The following is an 18,005-nucleotide window of genomic DNA, read 5'->3' as shown; positions in this document are numbered from 1 at the left end:
ATGGAATACTACCTAACTAATTTTTTGAGGCTACAATAACCCTCATTTCTAAACAACACAAAGACCTTACAAGGAAAGAGAACTTCAGAACAATCTCACTTATGAACATTAATGCAAAAATACTCAACAAAATCCTTGCAAACCGAATCTAAGAACACATCAAAACGTTCATTCATCATGATCAAGTAGGCTCATCCCTGGGATGCAGAGATGGTTTAATATAAGGGAATTCATCAATGTAATTTACCATATAAAAAAATCAAAGAAAAAAACAACATGGTCATCTCACTACATGATGAGAAGGCATTTAACAAGAATCCAAGGCCCATACCTAAACATAATAAAAGCAATATACAGCAAACCAACAGCCAACATCAAACATTAATGGTGGGAAACTTGAAGCAATTCCACTAAAATCAGGGACTCGAGAAGGCTGCCCACTCTCCCCCTACTTATTCAACACAGTACTGAAGTCTTGGCCAGAGCAATTCGACAGCAAAAGTCAATCAAAGGGATACAAATAGGAGAGGAAAAAGTAAAAACATTACTATTTGCAGATGACAAGGTAATGTACTTAAGCATCCCCACGAATTCCACCAGAGAACTCCTACAGCTAATAAACAAGTTCAGCAATGTGGCTGGATATAAAACTAACTCAAACAAATCATTAGCCTTTCTATATTCAAAGGACGAACATGTAGAGAAAGAAATTAGGGAAAAGATACCCTTCACAATAGTCACAAAAATCTATGAAATACCTTGGTGTGACTCTCAGTAAGCATGTGATGGATCTGCATGACAAGAACTTCGAATCTCTAAAGAAGGAAATTGAGGAAGATCTCAGAAAATGGAAAGATGTCCCATGCTCATAGATTGGAAGGAACAACATTTCAAAAGTGGCCATCCTACCAAAAGCAATCTAAGATTCAATGCAATCCCCATCAAAATTCCAACCCAGTTCTTCATTGAGTTGGAAAGAGCAATGTGCAATTTCATCTGGAATTACAAAAGACCTAGAATAGCAAAATCCATCCTCAACAACAAGAAAACATCTGCTGGATTCACAATCCCTGACCTTAAGCTGTATTACAAGACAATTGTGCTGAAAAGTGCATGGTACTGTTAAAGAAATAGGCATGTGGATAAATGGAATAGAATAAAAGATCCAGAAATGAGCCCTCATATACATGGTCAACTGATTCTTGATAAAGGAGCTGTAAACATTCAATGGAGAAAGAACAGCCTATTCAACAAATGGTGTTGGTCCACCTGTCACTCAGCATGAAGAAGAATGAAAATAAACCAATACTTATCTCCTTGAACAAAGCTCAAGTGTAAGTGGATCAAAGATCTCCACATTAAACCAGGTACACTGAAACTATTAGATGAGAAAGTAGAGAAAACCCTAGAATTTATAGGCACAGAGAAAATTTCCTGAACAAAAAAACAGTGGCTCAAGCTCTAAGGTCAATGATTGACAAATGGGTCTTTTTTTTTTTTTTAAACGTCTTTATTTTACAAAACAAATATAAATGTACAGATTTTAAACATTTTTTGCTTAAAATTATACATTTTTGTCAGTACTGGTTTTTCAGACATTAAAATAATTTTTACATAAAACTATGTGAATATATTTTTTAGTCAGTACTTGATTTTTTCAAGGGCGTGACAGTATGCATTGAAAACCTAATAGTTACAATGAGCGTAAAGTACATGCAAAACAAAACGCAACATGGAAATAGTCACAATATTTTTGTTTTGTAAATATATATATATTTTTTTGTTTTCTTTATTTCTTGGACTTCATACAGTCTGTGAGTTGTTTCTGAGGGAGTGCAAGCCTCTGGGGTTAACATCCCAATATCAGTGACTGCATATTATGTCTGTTCTTTTGTGACTGGGTTATCTCACAAAGACAACAAAAAGCCCACATACACATGGAAAATAAACAACACTCTGTTAAACAATAGCAGGGTCAAAGAAGAAATAAAAAAAGGAATTAAGGATTTTCTAGAAATCAATGAAAATGAAAACACAATATACCCAAACCAATGGGATGCAATGAAAGCAGTACTGAGAGGAAAACTCATAGCCCTAAGTGCTTCCAAAAAGAAACTGGAGAGAGCTTACATCAGCAACCTGACAGAACAGCTAAAAGCCCTAGAGCAGAAGGAAGCAGATATACCCAAAAAGAGTAGATGGCAAGAAATTATCAAAATTAGCGCAGAAATAGACCAAATAGAATCAAAAAGAACCATTGAAACAATCAACAAAACCAAGAGTTGGTTCTTTAAAAAAATCAACAAGATTGATAAATCCCTAGCAAGACTAACTAGAGGGCAAAGGGAGAGTATAAAAATTAACAAAATCAGAAAGGAAAGTGGGGACATAACAACTGAAACTGAGGAAATTCAAGAAATCATCAGATCCTACTATAAAAACATATACTCCACAAATTTGGAAAATCTGGAGGAAATGGATGAATTCATAGACAGATACAAGATCCCAAAGTTAAACCAGGACCAAGTAAACCACCTAAATAACCCTATAACAAATAAAGAAATAGAAGAAGTCATCAAAACTCTCCCAACAAAAAAAAGCTCAGGTCCAGACTGGTTCAGTGCAGAATTTTATCACACATTTATTGGGGATATAACACCAATACTCTCCAAACTATTCCAAAAGATGGAATCAGATAAACTACTACCTAATTCATTATTTGAGGCTACAATAACCCTCGTACCTAAACCACACAAAGACCCTACAAGGAAAGAGAACTTCAGACCAATCTCACTTATGAACATTAATGCAAAAATACTCAACAAAATCCTTGCAAACCGAATCCAAGAACACATTAAAACAATCTTTCATCATGACCAAGTAGGCTTCATCCCTGGGATGCAGGGATGGTTTAATATAAGAAAATCCATCAATGTAATCCACCATATAAACAAACTCAAAGAACAAAATCACATGGTCATCTCACTAGATGCTGAGAAAGCATTTGACAAAATCCAACAACCCTTCATATTAAAAGTCCTGGAAAGAACAGGAATCCAACGTTCATACCTAAACATAATAAAAGCAATATACAGCAAACCAACAGCCAACATCAAACTTAATGGTGAGAAACTTGAAGCAATCCCACTAAAATCAGGGACCGGACAAGGCCGCCAACTCTCCCCCTACCTATTCAACATAGTTCTGGAAGTCCTGGCTGGAGCAATTAGACAGCAAAAGGAGATCAAGGGGATACAAATCCGAAAGCAAGAGAAAAAACATCACTCTTTGCAGATGACATGATAGTGTACTTGAGTGACCCCAAAAATGCCACCAGAGAACTCCTACAGCTGATAAACAAGTTCAGCAAAGTGGCTGGATACAAAATTAACTCGATCAAATCAGTAGCCTTCCTATACTCAAAGGACAAACATGTGGAGAAAGAAATTAGGGAAAAGGTACCCTTCACAATCGTCACAAAAACTATGAAATACCTTTGTGTGACTCTAACTAAGCAAGTGAAGTACCTGTATGACAAGAACTTCAAAACTCTAAAGAAAGAAATTGAAGAGGATCTCAGAAAATGGAAAGATCTCCCATGTTCATGGATTGGAAAGATCAACATCTTAAAAATGGCCATCCTACCAAAAGCAATCTACAGATTCAATGCAATCCCCATCAAAATTCCAACCCGATTTTTTAAGGAATTGGAAAGATCAATGTGCAATTTCATATGGAATACAAAAGACCTAGAATAGCGAAATCCATCCTCAACAACAACAACAAAAAAAAAAAAAAAAAAAAAAAAAACCATCTGCGGGAATCACTATTCCTGACCTCAAGCTATTTACAAGGCAATTGTGTTGAAAACTGCATGGTACTGGTACAGAAATAGGCATGTGGATGAATGGAATAGAATAGAAGATCCAGAAATGAACGCTCATGTATATGGTCACCTGATTTTTGACAAAGAAGCCGTAAACATTCAATGGAAAAAGGACAGCCTATTCAACAAATGGTGCTGGTCCAACTGGCACTCAGCATGCAAAAGAATGAAAATAGACCCTTTCTTATCTCCTTGTACAAATCTCAAGTGTAAGTAGATCAAAGATCTCTACATTAAACCAGATACACTGAAATAATTAAATGAGAAATTAGGGAAAACCTTAGAACACATAGGCACAGGAGAAAATTTCCTGAATAAAACACCAATGGCTCAAGCTCTAAGGTCAAAGATTAAGAAATGGGACTTAATGAGATTGCAAAGTTTCTGTTAGGCTAAAGACATCTTCAAGAAAACAAAATGGCAACCAACAGAATGGGAAAAGATCTTTAACAACACCACATCAGATACAGGCCTAATATCCAAGGTATACAAGGAACTCAAAAAGCTAGACACCAGAGAATGAAATAACCCTATTAAAAATGGGGTACAGAGAAAAGCAAAAGGAGCTACTCATCTCTTTAAATTATTAAAAACTCTCATCCAAAATCAACTGCACATGTGTTCAAGAAAAGTTATTGGTAGCTAGTAAGATTTTAAGGCATACTATCAAACCTATAAAAAATTTAATAACTGACAAAAATGCATTGATATACTTTTATGCAAAAATGCTTTCAAAATCTGTACATTTATCTTTATTTTTTAAATAAAGTTGTTCAATTAAAAAAAGAAAATTAAAAAAAGAAAATTATACTTTTTAAAGAATAGTATTTTACTGAGTGCATTTTAGACTCTCTTGAGAAGACTAGTATTTGTGAAAATATTTAATTCCCAAAATTTCACATTGTGTACAACTCATAAGCTAAAATACAGGTGTACTTAAATCATAAACGGTGAAGAAAGTGTATATATATGCATGCATCTAAATACATAAACTCATTAAATCATAAAAGCAATCAAAATAATGATAAATGCCTTAAATAGTCAAAAAATAATTTTGTAAAGTCATTGTTTCTGATAGCTGAGTAGTACTCCATTGTGTAAATATACCACAATTTTTGTATCCATTCATCTACTGAAGGACATCTGAGTTCTTTCCAGGTTCTGGCTGTCATAAATAGGGCTGCTATGAACATTGTGGTGCATGTGTCCCTATTGTATGTTGGAGTATCTCTGGGGTATATGCCCAGAAGTGGAATAGCTGTATCTTCAGGTAGTACTATGTCCAATTTTCTGAGGAACCTCCAGACTGTTTTCCAGAGGTTTTGTACCAAATTACGACCCCATCAACAGTGTAGAAGTGTTCCTCTTTCTCTGCATCCTCACCAGCATCTGCTGTCATCTGAATTTTTGATCTTAGCCATGCTGGTTGGTGTAAAGTGGAATCTCAGGGTTGTTTTGATTTGCATTTCCCTGATGGCTAATGATGTTGAGCACTTCCTCATATTTTGAGAGTATTGGTATTATGTAGTCAATAAATGTCTGATAAAATTCTGCACTGAACCCATCTGGACCTGGGCTTTTTTTGGCTGGGATACTTTTGATAACTGCTTCTATTTCTTTACGTGTTATGAGATTACTTAGATGGTTTACCTGGTTCTGGTTTAATTTTGGTATCTGTTATTTGTCTAGGAATTCATCCATTTCCGTCATATTTTGCAGCTTTGTGGAGTATATTCCTTTGTAATAGGATATGATGATTTCTTGAATTTCATCAGTTTCACTTATTATGTCCCACTTTCTTTTCTGATTTTGTTAATTTGGATACTCTCTATTTGCCCTCTAGTTATTCTGGCTAACTGTTTATCAATATTGTTAATTTATCCATGAAATAGCTCTTGGTTGATTCTTTGAATAGTTCTTTTCATTTCTATTTGGTCAATTTCTGCTCTGAGTTTGATTATTTCTTGTCGTCTACTCCTCTTGGGTGCATCTCCTTCCTTTTGTTCTAGAGCTTTCAACTGTTCTGTCAAGTTGCTAGTATATGCTCTCTCTAGTTTCTTATTGGAAGCACTCAGAGCTATGAGTTTTTTTCTCAGTACTGCTTTCATTGCATCCCATACTTTTGGATATTTTGTGTTTTCACATTCATTAAATTCTAGAAAATTCTTAATTTCTTTCTTTATTTCTTCTTTTAATATGCTATCCTTTAATAGAGCATTGTTTAGCTTCCATGTGTATATGGTCTCTTTGTTGTCTTTATATACTTCTATACTAGTTTCACTAATATATTTGTGTTTCAAATCAAGAATAATCTTTTATGATTTTAGCCTTAAGAGTGTAATGTATAAGACATATTTTTTATTTATAAATGGGCCAGTAAGCTTCTCATAACATATATGGAATTTAGAGAACAATTTACAGACATTTGTTTTCTCCTACAATACCTTGGCTCTCAGGAATTGAATGTAAGTTGCCAGTTTAATTTATATATAGCAAAATAAAGAGATGCAGAATCCACCAAACCCTCAAATTTAATCAAAATGGGCTGGTTGGTAGATACCTGATAGAAAGAAAAAAGTGAAAAGCACAAGCAGAGTAAATAAAATTTATCTATATTTTCAGAGTTTGAGAAGTCAATTTTTTTCTGACATCAGTGCGATTTGGTTCTATAGAGGCTTGATGTCCCAACATAGGGGAATTCAAGGGCAGTGGGTTGGGGATAGTAGGGTATAGGAGAACCCTCAAAGAGGAAAGGGAGCAGAATGGAATGAGGGAGTTTCAGAGAGGAATCTGGGAAGGAATGATAGATTTGAAATATGAATAAATAAAATAACTGATAAAATACAGAAAATATATAAAATTGTTAATATCAAGAGTATAATTTTTTTACAAAATGCCGTTTTCTATAGTATTATTGAGCAAGCAAAACTATTATTATTAATGTAGTAGTTAAATGTTCATACCAAAGTTGAAGATAGACTTACATACTTATATTTAGGCAGACTAACTATAAATCACTAAATTTTCAGCTGTTTTTGAAATATAATCTTTATTTCTCATATTTATTATTTACAATGAAGGTCAGAATATTTATCACATGTTCCCTGGTATGAAATAACACACAACAAGATAGTTCCTTCCCAGTACAGAATCAGGTGTCAGTAAATATTGAAATTATTAAGATAGTAGGTAACACTTGCTATTTGGTATTTTAGTCTTTAATTAAGAAAAGAATAGAGAGAGTTAGCCATCTATTCTGCAGCAATCAAAATCAACCCTCTTGCTGACATACATAACATTCACACACTAGTTTTGTGAGGTATCTTTTCTTGATAATTCAAAATATATCTAGGTATATATAAAAGGTTAGTGCTCATAGTTTGTAGTTTTGCATATATTTTGTCTTTTTATTTAGTTTCAGAACCTCATAAAAATAAGTAAATCATAAACACACACATGTGTGGGGCATACGCATGCACACACACACACACACACACACACACACACACACACACATATAGACACACACTGAGATAGGTTTGAACTTTCATAGTATCAATCTTTGTCTGACACTTAAGGATCAAATATTAACTCACCCAAACCACCCAATTCTCCAGGTCATTTTTTTTTTTTTTTTGTGAAAACTGTAATTGTGCTCAAAATTTTGTCTAATGCATTCAAATATAAATTACTCTCATTCATCTCAAAAACATTTTAAAAAACCTGGTAATTATAGTAAGATATTAGGAAGCCAGATTGATTAGAAACAGAACATGTTTTCTTTATAACAAGAGTCAGATAAGAAATTTTCTAAACATGTGTGTTAAATTAATTTCTCTACAAAGGAATTTTGTCCCTTAGGGGAAATTGACAATGACCAAGGTCCTTTGACGTGACCCTTTATTAGAGTAGGGGGCAAAGATATCTGAAAATGGGAACCCAGAGGTTTTGCTTAACAATTCAGTTATACACAATGCACTCTCTCCCTCTACATACCTAAGACTAACCTTGTGTTACTGTTAGGTCTAAGAAGACTGGGAATCTCTGTCTAGGAACAGGATGTTAAGACCTCATTTCCCATCCTTACTCCTACAGAAATAAGCCAAAGATTGTAGTGTTAGACTATCACTGGTCCTTTGTGACAATAACAAAAATGTGAGCTGTCTGTGATGGATGAGGATGTAACAGGATTATGAAGGAAGCAACTGGTTTTTAGTTCATGATTGATGTCCAGTGTGCTCTTCTGAGTTTGTTGATGCAAGTAAGTCTCCAGCGAGCTTGACATATTGCTAGAAAAGAATACTCAAGAGGACATCAGTTTACATATGGTATAATATAGATAAAACAGGAGCTTGATATTGATGTGTCCTGAGAGGCTCTGCTAAAGCCTAAAAAAATACAGATGTGGATGCTCACAGCCACCCACTAGCCTGAGCATGGGAAATACAATGAAGGAATTAAAGGACTGAAGGAGCTGAATGGGTTTGCAACCCCAAAGGAAGGACAACAATATCAACAAACCTGACCTTCCAGAACTCCCAGGGACTAAACCACCAGACAAAGGGTACACTTGGAGGGACCCATAGCTCCAGCTATATATGTAGAAGAGAATGGCCTTATCTGGCATCAATGGGATAAAAAGTGTTTGTCCTGTGATATGCTCCATATGTTTCTATAAACATAAACTGTTGCTTTACTTTCTACCAAAGAAACCAAGATTTTTCTAGACTTCTTTGAAAACTATTATGGTATTTTATCTCTTTGAGTATGCATGAGTCATCTGCATGTTTCATCTGTGAATGCCATAGTGACAGTAGATACATAAAGAGGGCACCAGTTATTCAGGAGCTTGGTTACAGAGGACTGTTAGCTTCCATGTCAATGGCTTACAGCAGTAACCCTTTTCTTTGGAGGAGTAGCCAATGTCTTTTAACTGCTAAACAATCTCCTAGCCTCTAACTTACTATTATTCTTTTATTACTTTAATGATATTTTTTGTAAATGCTGAAAGGCAGTAATTTCTAAGAATAAAACAAATCTATAAATTGTCATTCTTTGCAGAATTTTTAAAAACAAAAAAATTATGAATGGTAAAAATGGGCAAAACAACTAATTTTACTCTCTGCCTCTATTGTGCTAGGAATGTAATGGAATCTTTATCCTAGAGTTATTTCTTGTCTTGCATGCATTTGCTACTGATAGAGTTTCCACAAACCAGAGTGGTGTTTCTCAGGTTAGGAAAATAATAAAACACACAGTGAAGTTATAAAAATGATTCACATTTCTCAGTTATTTGTGGAGAAGCTTAGTAAGCAATCTGGGCACATAGCTCCTTCTCTAAATCACTCTGAAGAAGAGAAGATGCTCTGTAAGTGTTTATCAATATTGATTAACTGAATCATATAATTTCTCACTTGGAGAACTTTCAAGAAAAGACATATGGAGCATGCAGTGATGCAGACATGTTTAGGGTTGTTTGGCCAGCCGCCCAGAACAGTCTTCAGTCTAAGCCTCAACTTAATCCTTAACCTCAGTGCTGAGTTCATATCAAGCTAAGCATCAAATTTGTAAATATCAAGTGTCTCTATGTCCCCAGAATAGTAGCAGATAAATCAAGCTGGATGCACTGAACAAGAATACTAATACAATTAGTTCATTAAAAAGAAAGATAACTAGAGTCTGATCCAGAGTCTCTTCCTGGAGATTTTTAATAGAAAATGACCAACTTTATATTTGAAGGTTTCTTAGTGAGCATAAAATTAAATTAGGAGGGTTAATAATAGAAACTCAATATTTAATGTTGTCATATTAAATTAACCTCTGAAATAGATGGTCACAATAGGTTATGATCAAATATCATGGCAGGAAATCTATTCCGTATGTGAGGTAATTTGTAAGACAATTCCATTCAGTTACATGGTACATTAATGTAAAATCTTATCACTAAAGCTGCTATTATGGTGGATTTGCTGGAAAAGCTTCATTAGAGCATAGCATTTTATCTGTGATTATATAGTTATGATTATATTTTACATTTACAATTTTAAATTCTGTACTTGCTGCAATTGCTGTTTTCTTTTATAAACAATAATTTTATAACCTGTTCTTATTCTTCTTTATTTAAAATTCAGTGACAGACATAAGCACAATATAGCTACAGACTAAATAGAGCAGAGAATCAGTGTTATGATATTGAAACACCATAATTTATGTAGAAAAGCATGCAAAGTATTTTAATATTTATCTTAGAAGACAATGCAAAATTCAGATTTGTGTCACTTTTAATGCAAAGTCCTATGTATTTCAAAGTTTGTCATTTATTATCTCAGAAGTTATCATTGTTTGCAACTACTATGACCAAGAAGATCACAGTGACAATAGATTTATAATTTTCTTATTAATTGGTCTTGCATTGGACCTATAACCAAGGTTACCTGATCTCATTTCACTGATGTGGGACTATACTAATCTAATCTTAATGATGTCCTGAAAACAATCAAATTAGGAGGAGGAAGAGGACTTAGATTTAGGATTCCTGTACTCTAGCCCTTTCTGTTAGTATCCACCATGCTCATGAAGGCTTTTGTAGGGTTTCTATAAGTGGTGAAAAAGTCTTGTGAGAGACAAGAGAATCATCTGTTCTATAACTGCCTTTGAGGTTTTAAGCAGAGTCTAGTGACATGGTTTTCCAGAGTCCTTATCCATCTTTGAGTGGGAATGCTTGATAATATAACCAACTACAATGATTGACATAATCTTGTATGTATTGACATATCCTGAATGTTCTTTTAAATACACACAAACACACACACACACACACACACACACACACATATGCACTCACAAATATTGCTTTACCAACTGTACATAGACTGAATCTTTTTTCATGTTTTTGCCTTCTGTTGTAGTTAGAGATTTTACTGCTGCAAATATACACCATGACCAAATAAAGTCTTATAAAAAACAAAATTTAATTAGGGATAAATTACAGGTTCAGAAGTTCAGTCCGTTATTACCAAAAGAAGAACATGGCAGCATTCAGGCAGAAATGGTACAAGAGCTGTAAATAGTTCTACATCTTCATCTGATGGATGCTAGTGGAAGATTGGCTTCAAGGAAATAAGCACGAGGGCCTTAAGCCCACATCCAAAGTGCCATATATACTCCAAAATGGCCACATCAGAAACTATCACATTTCGCTCCCTGATCCCTGTAAGCTTGTTCAAAAATATGATTCTATTGGGGCCATCCCTAAGCATAGAACAATGCAAAATACATTTCATCCAACTTCTAAAGACTCCATTGTCTATAGCAATCTCAATAATGTTAAAAGTCCAAAGCTCAAATTCTCTTCTGAGATTCATCCAGTCACTTAAGCAAGACAGGAAACCAGCTAGACAAACTCCAAAGTCTGCATCTCAATGTCTGCTGTCAAAGTGATCTTCAGATCTCCAAACCATTTTTTATCTTTGTTGACCGCAACATATTTTTTTTCTAGACAGGTTTTACTTCCAGTTAGCAGCTTTCTTTTGGAGAAACCTTATGACTCTGGCAATTAGAATATCTTGGGGTCTACCAGGCAACTTCAATGTTCAAGGAGCTTCTTATTTCAGTGTCTGGGATCCACACATAATCTTCTGGGCTCCCCCAAAGGGCTGGCTTCATTATTCCAGCTATGTCCTCTGTAGTATTCTATGGTCAGGTTTGTCCACTATACTGCTGCTGTCCTCTGTGATCATCTCATGGTACAGTTATCTCAAATACACAGTGACTTCTGCTGCAACTAGGTCTTTCCCAGGTCTTCTCATAAACTGTCCTCATGATGTCATACTTTTGATCCTTTACTGAAGGGGTCACCCTTCAGTCCTGGCCCATCAAGTGCATCTGAAGCTACACTTTCACCATTGGCCTCCATGGCCTCTGACAATGCCAAGCCTCAGCTGTTCTTCATGATGTCTACATGCCTTCAAAGTCAGTACCACTTGAGTGACTGTTACATATTGCCAACTACAGCTGCAGCATGAAGTACAATTTTGGCTATCTCTGGAACATAGTGTCTTTGTGCTCTCAGAAAACACTTCCCAGAAGAATTTATATCAGTAATGTTTCCATGATCTGTCCATTGGTGAGAGTGAGGTATTAAAATCTCCCACTATTATTGTGTGGGGTGAAATGTATTTTTTAGCTTTAGTAGGGTTTATTTTATGAATGTGGGTGCTTTTTTATTTGGAGCATATATGTTAAGGATTGAGAGTTCCTCCTGACAGATTTCCCCAGTAATGACTAAAAAGTGTCCTTCTGTATCTTTTTTGATAACTTTTGGTTGGAAATTTACTTTATTCGATATTACAATAGCCACTCCAGCTTGCTTCTTGGGGCTGTTTCCATGGAAGTTTTATTCCCACCCATTTACTCTGAGATAGTGTCTGTCTTTGTCTCTGAGATGAGTTTTCTGTATGCAGCAAAAGGCAGGATTTTGTTTATGTATCCAGTCTGATAGCCCATGTCTCTTTATTGGGGAGTTGAGTCCATTTATGTTAATAGATATCAAGGAATAATTATTTCTGTTTCCTGCCATTATTACTTTTGTGGGTTGAGTTGTGTCTGTGTCTTTTTCTTCTTTTAGTTTTCTTGTTTAAGAGTTTTCTTATTTTTGCTAGGCTGTATTTTCCCTCATTGTATTGGGTTTTCCAACTATAATTCAATGTAGTGCTGGGTTTGTCGTCAGATATTGTGTAAATTTTGATTTGTCTTGAAATATCTTCATCTCTCCATCTATGGTGATTGATAGTTTTGCTGGGTATAGCAGCTTGGGCTGGTATTTGTGCTCTCTTAGGGTGTGCATGATGTCGGTCCAGGCTCTTCTAGCTTTCATAGTCTCTTTTGAGAAATCGGGTGTGATTCTGATTGGCCTTCCTTTATAAGTTACCTGACCTTTTTCCCTTACTGCTTTTAGAATTCTTTCTCTGCTTTGGGAAAATGGTGTTTTGACTATTATGTTTCAGGAGTTATTTCTTTTCTGGTCCAACCTATTTGGAATTCAGAAGGCTTCTTTTATGCTCATGGTCATCTCATTCTTGAGGGTAGGGAAGTTTTCTTCTATGATTTTGTTGAAGATATTTACTGTGCCTCTTAGTTGATACTCTTCTCCCTCTTCTATTCCTGTTATCCTTAGGTTTGGTCTTCTCATTGTGTCTTGATTTCCTGGACATTTTGGGTTAGTAGCTATTTGTTTTTTGCATCTTCTCTGGCTGTTTTGTCTATGTTTGCAATGTTGTCTTCTGCCCCCTAGATTCTCTCTTCCATCTCTTGTAATCTATTGGAAATGCTTGCTTCTGTGAGTCCTGATTTCTTTTTTTGGTGTTCTACCTCTAGGGTTATCTTCTTTAGTGTTTTCCTTATTTTGTCAATTTCCGTTTTAATTTCCATCTTCCATTCCTTTATTTCTTTGGTTCTGTTTTTCTCTAGTTCTTTGAGTTGTTTGAGTGTTTTTCTTGTTTCCTCTTTAAAAGCTTCTCAATCATTTTGCTTTTCCTCCTGTTCTTGTTTAAGTATCTCTATCAGCATCTTGAGGTATGATTTCAGGTCTGACTCTTCTTTTTCTGGAGTGTTTGGAATTCCGATGTTTGCTGTTATGGGAGAGCTGGGTTCTGGTGTTGCCAGGTTGTCTTGGTTTCTTTGGGATATACTCTTTCGCTTTCCTCTTGCTATTTTGTTGTCAGTGATATGTTCTTGCCTTCCCCTTGTATCTGGTCTTTGTCCCTGGATATCCACTGGTCCAAGTGGCAGATGGGCTCAGCCCTGTTCTATGCCGCAGAGTCGCAGGGTGGCAATAGAGGTTCCAAAGTTCTGTTCCTAGTCCCCTGATAAGGCAGGGCAGAAAGTGCGCCCCGCGTGCACACTCTGCAGAGATCTCTCTGCTCCCTGGCCACCCAGATCTCCCACTCACCAGTTTCTCAACCCCTAGGTGTTGCCGGTCTGTGTGGCAGATGGGCCTGGCTCTGTTCTGCACAATGAAGTTACCGCCAGCTGGAAACAGAAGTTCCAAATTTATGTTCCTGGTTCCAGTTATTCAGCCCTAAGAGCTGGCAGTAACAATATTTCTTATATGCCAGTGAACAATTCATATTAATATTTAACTATTGTATTGAAACAAAAATGCTAATTAAAATAACTAAGTCACAAAGCCAAACCAAAAGTCATGATTCTAGAAAAGAGATGAGAAGAAATGAAGAGAGTTTGATAAGATTGGAAGTAAACAGGAGAGGGTAGAAGATAAAGAGTAAGAGTAATCTGTGTATAGCATACATACCTATAAAATAGTCAAGTAGACCCCAAAATTCCACCAGAGAACTCTTACAGCTGATAAACAAGTTCAGCAAAGTGGCTGGATACAATAATAACTCAAACAAATCAGTAGCCTTCCTATTCAAAGGACAAACATGTGGAGAAAGAAATTAGGGAAAAGGTACCCTTCATAATTATCACAAAAACTATGAAATACCTTGGTGTGACTCTAACTAAGCAAGTGAAAGACCTGTACAACAAGAACTTCAAACCTCTAAAAAAGGATATTGAAGAGGATCTCAGAAAATAGAAAGAACTTTCATGCTCATGGATTGGAAAGATCAACATCTTGAAAATAGCCATCCTACCAAAAGCAATCGACAGATTCAATGAAATCCCCATCAAAATTCCTACACAGTTCTTCATGAAATTGGAAAGATCAATATGCAACTTCATATGGAACAACAAAAGACCTAGAATAGCGAAATCCATCCTCAACAACAAGAAAACATCTGCAGGAATCGCTATCCCTGACCTCAAGCTATATTACAAGGCAATTGTGCTGAAAACTGCATGGTCCTGGTATGAAATAGGCATGTGGATCAATGGAATAGAACAGAAGATCCAGAAATGAGGCCTCACATATATGGTCACCTGATTTTTCACAAAGGAGCCTTAAACATTCAATAGAAAAAGGACAGCCTATTCAACAAATGGTGCTGGTCCAACCGGCACTCAACATGCAAAAGAATGAAAATAGACCCTTTCTTATCTCCTTGTATAAAGCTCAAGTGTAAGTGGATCAAAGATTTCCACATTAAACCAGATACAAAGAAACTATTAGATGAGAAAGCAGGGAAAACCTTAGAACACATAGGCAAAGGAGAAAATTTCCTGAAAAAAACACCAATGGCTCAAGCTCTAAAGTCAAAGATTAACAAATGGGACTTAATGAGATTGCAAATTTTCTGTAAGACTAAGGACATTGTCAAGAAAACAAAACAGCAACCAACAGAACCGGAAAAGATCTTTACCAACACCACATCAGATAGAGGCCTAATATCCAAGGTATACAAGGAACTCAAAAAGCTAGACACCAGAGAATCAAAAACCCTATTAAAAATGGGGTACAGAGCTAAACAAAATGCTCTCAGTTGAAGAACACCGAATGGCAGAGAAACATCTGAGAAAGTGCTTGACATCCTTAGCCATCAGGGAAATGCAAATCAAAACAACCTTGAGATTCAACCTCACACCAGTCAGATTGGACAAGATCCAAAACTCAGATGACAGCAGATGCTGGCGAGGCTGCGGAGAAAGAGGAACACTTCTCCACTGTTGGTGGGGTTGCAAACTAATACAACCACTCTGGAAATCAGTCTGACTATACCTCAGAAAATTGGATATAGTACTACCTGAAGACCCAGCTATTCCACTTCTGAGCATATACCCCAGAGACACTTTAATACACAACAAAGATATATGCACCACAATGTTCATTGCAGCTCTATTTATAATAGCCAGAAGCTGGAAAGAACCCAGATGTCCTTCAGAAGATGAATGGATACAAAAATTGTGGTACATTTACACAATGGAATACTACTCAGCCACCAGAAACAATGACTTAATCAAATTCTTAAGAAAATGGCTGCATCTAGAGAATATCATCCTGAGTGAGATAACCCAGTCACAAAAGAGCAGACATAATATGCAATCACTGATAGTGGGATGCTAACTCCAGAGGCTTGCACTCCCCCAGAAACAACTCACAGACTGTATGAAGTCCCAGAAATAAAGAAAAAAAAAAAAACAAAAATATATTTACAGAACAAGAAGACTTTGACTATTTCCATGTTGCGTTTTGTTTTCATGTCCTTTCGCTTATTATCACTATTAGGTTTTCAATGCATACTGTCAAGCCTTTGAAAAGATCAAGTACTGACTAAAAAATATATTCATATAGTTTTATGTAAAAATTATTTTAAAATATGAAAAAACAGTACTGACAAAAATGTATAATTTTAAGCAAAAAATGTTTAAAATCTGTACATTTTTCTTTGTTTTGTAAAATAAAGTTGTTTAAAAAAAATCTTTATACAACAAGAATACTTTGACAATTTCCACATTACATTTTTTTTACATGTACTTTATGCTCATTGTAACTATTAAGTTTTCAATGCATACTATCAAACTTTTAAAAAAAATCTAGTACTGACTAACAAATATATTCATACAGTTTCATGTAAAAATTATTTTAAAATCTGAAAAAACTACTGACAAAAATTTATTGTATAATTTTATGCAAAAATGCTTAAAATCTGTACATTTATCTTTGTTTTGTAAAATAAAGTCGTTAAAAAAACAAAACAAAACAAAAAAATCTTTATACAACAAGAAAACTTTGACTATTTCCATGTTACATTTTGTTTTACATGTACTTTATGCTCATTGTAACTATTAAGTTTTCAGTGCATACTATCAAACCTTGAAAAAAATCAAGTACTGACTAAGAAATATATTCATACAGTTTTACGTAAAAATTATTTTAAAATCCGAAAAAAGTACTGACAAAAATATATTGTGTAATTTCTTGCAAAAAATGCTTAAAATTTGTACATTTATCTTTGTTTTGTGAAATAAAGTTGTTAAAAAATTACTAATTAAAATTAGTCAAAAATGCATGTAGTGAGTGACTATCAAGATGGTTAAGGAAACTTAAGATGCTTGCAACTGAATTTGAAAATTTGAGCTTAATAACAAGATACCACACTGAATAAGAGAAAATAAATCTGAATTTTTTTTTGACTTCACATCTGTCATGACTCTTTCATGGTCTTCTCACACATGTAACAATTTATATGTTATGTATGTATGTATGTACAGAAGCATATAAACACATACACACACATGAACAAAACTAAAATGCAAAAAGTTTTGGTAGAAAACAAAATAAAGTAGTGGTATTTACATTGCATAAGTTACATATCTTTTATTTTAATAAATACTAATCTTCATTCTGTTGTTTACAGTAGGGTGTAGAAGAATATTTTGATTGCACTTAAATAGTCAAGGGGACCAATATATCTTATTAATTAAAATACAGTCCCTGAATATAACATTAAAAGCCACCTTTGTTAGAATTGCAAAAAATAAAAGAATTCCTAGATCTGAAGAGTAGCTTTTGAGTAGAAACTGCAGCCAGTCCCATAAGCATTAGGTTTTGCCAAACAATTTTCTGGTATGGGAATATGTTTCAAGTCCATAAAAATGGGGTCTTACTGAGTAATCATTTTGCTCTCAGACCTAGATGAATTTAAGAATAGAATAATGTCTTAGGTGTATATATTGAACTACTTAAAATGGAATACATGCATGAAATATATAACCAGATATCTGGATGCCAAAAAAACCTATAAGATGGAGATCACACAGAGCAAAATGAAAGGGGCCAGAGCCTAGATCTCCTGTAAATATGGATGTGTGGAAAAATGATAAATAAATTTTAACTCCACAAAGCTACATATTATGTGTTATTTAAAATAAAATTGTTGTTCTTTTATTAGGTAACAACATTTTAAAGTTACCATAAATCTGATAAGAGTACCAAGAAGCATATTGAAATGAAATTCTATGTGTAGACAGTTCTGAGTAAATTGACTCTGCACATGTATATAAAATATATTATGGAAAAGATATTTGGAACTGGATATCTAAATAGGTCAGGTCTCAAGATCAGATCAATAATCAGTAAGGACTGGTCTTAACACTGATCTGAGGTTCATATTTCCATATTAACCTTAGAAGTCTGCAATCTTGGGAAATGCAGCTATTT

Source organism: Micromys minutus, assembly GCF_963924665.1.
Source record: "Micromys minutus genome assembly, chromosome: 5".
Taxonomy (NCBI): Eukaryota; Metazoa; Chordata; class Mammalia; order Rodentia; family Muridae; genus Micromys; species Micromys minutus.
This window is presented reverse-complemented; position numbering follows the sequence as displayed.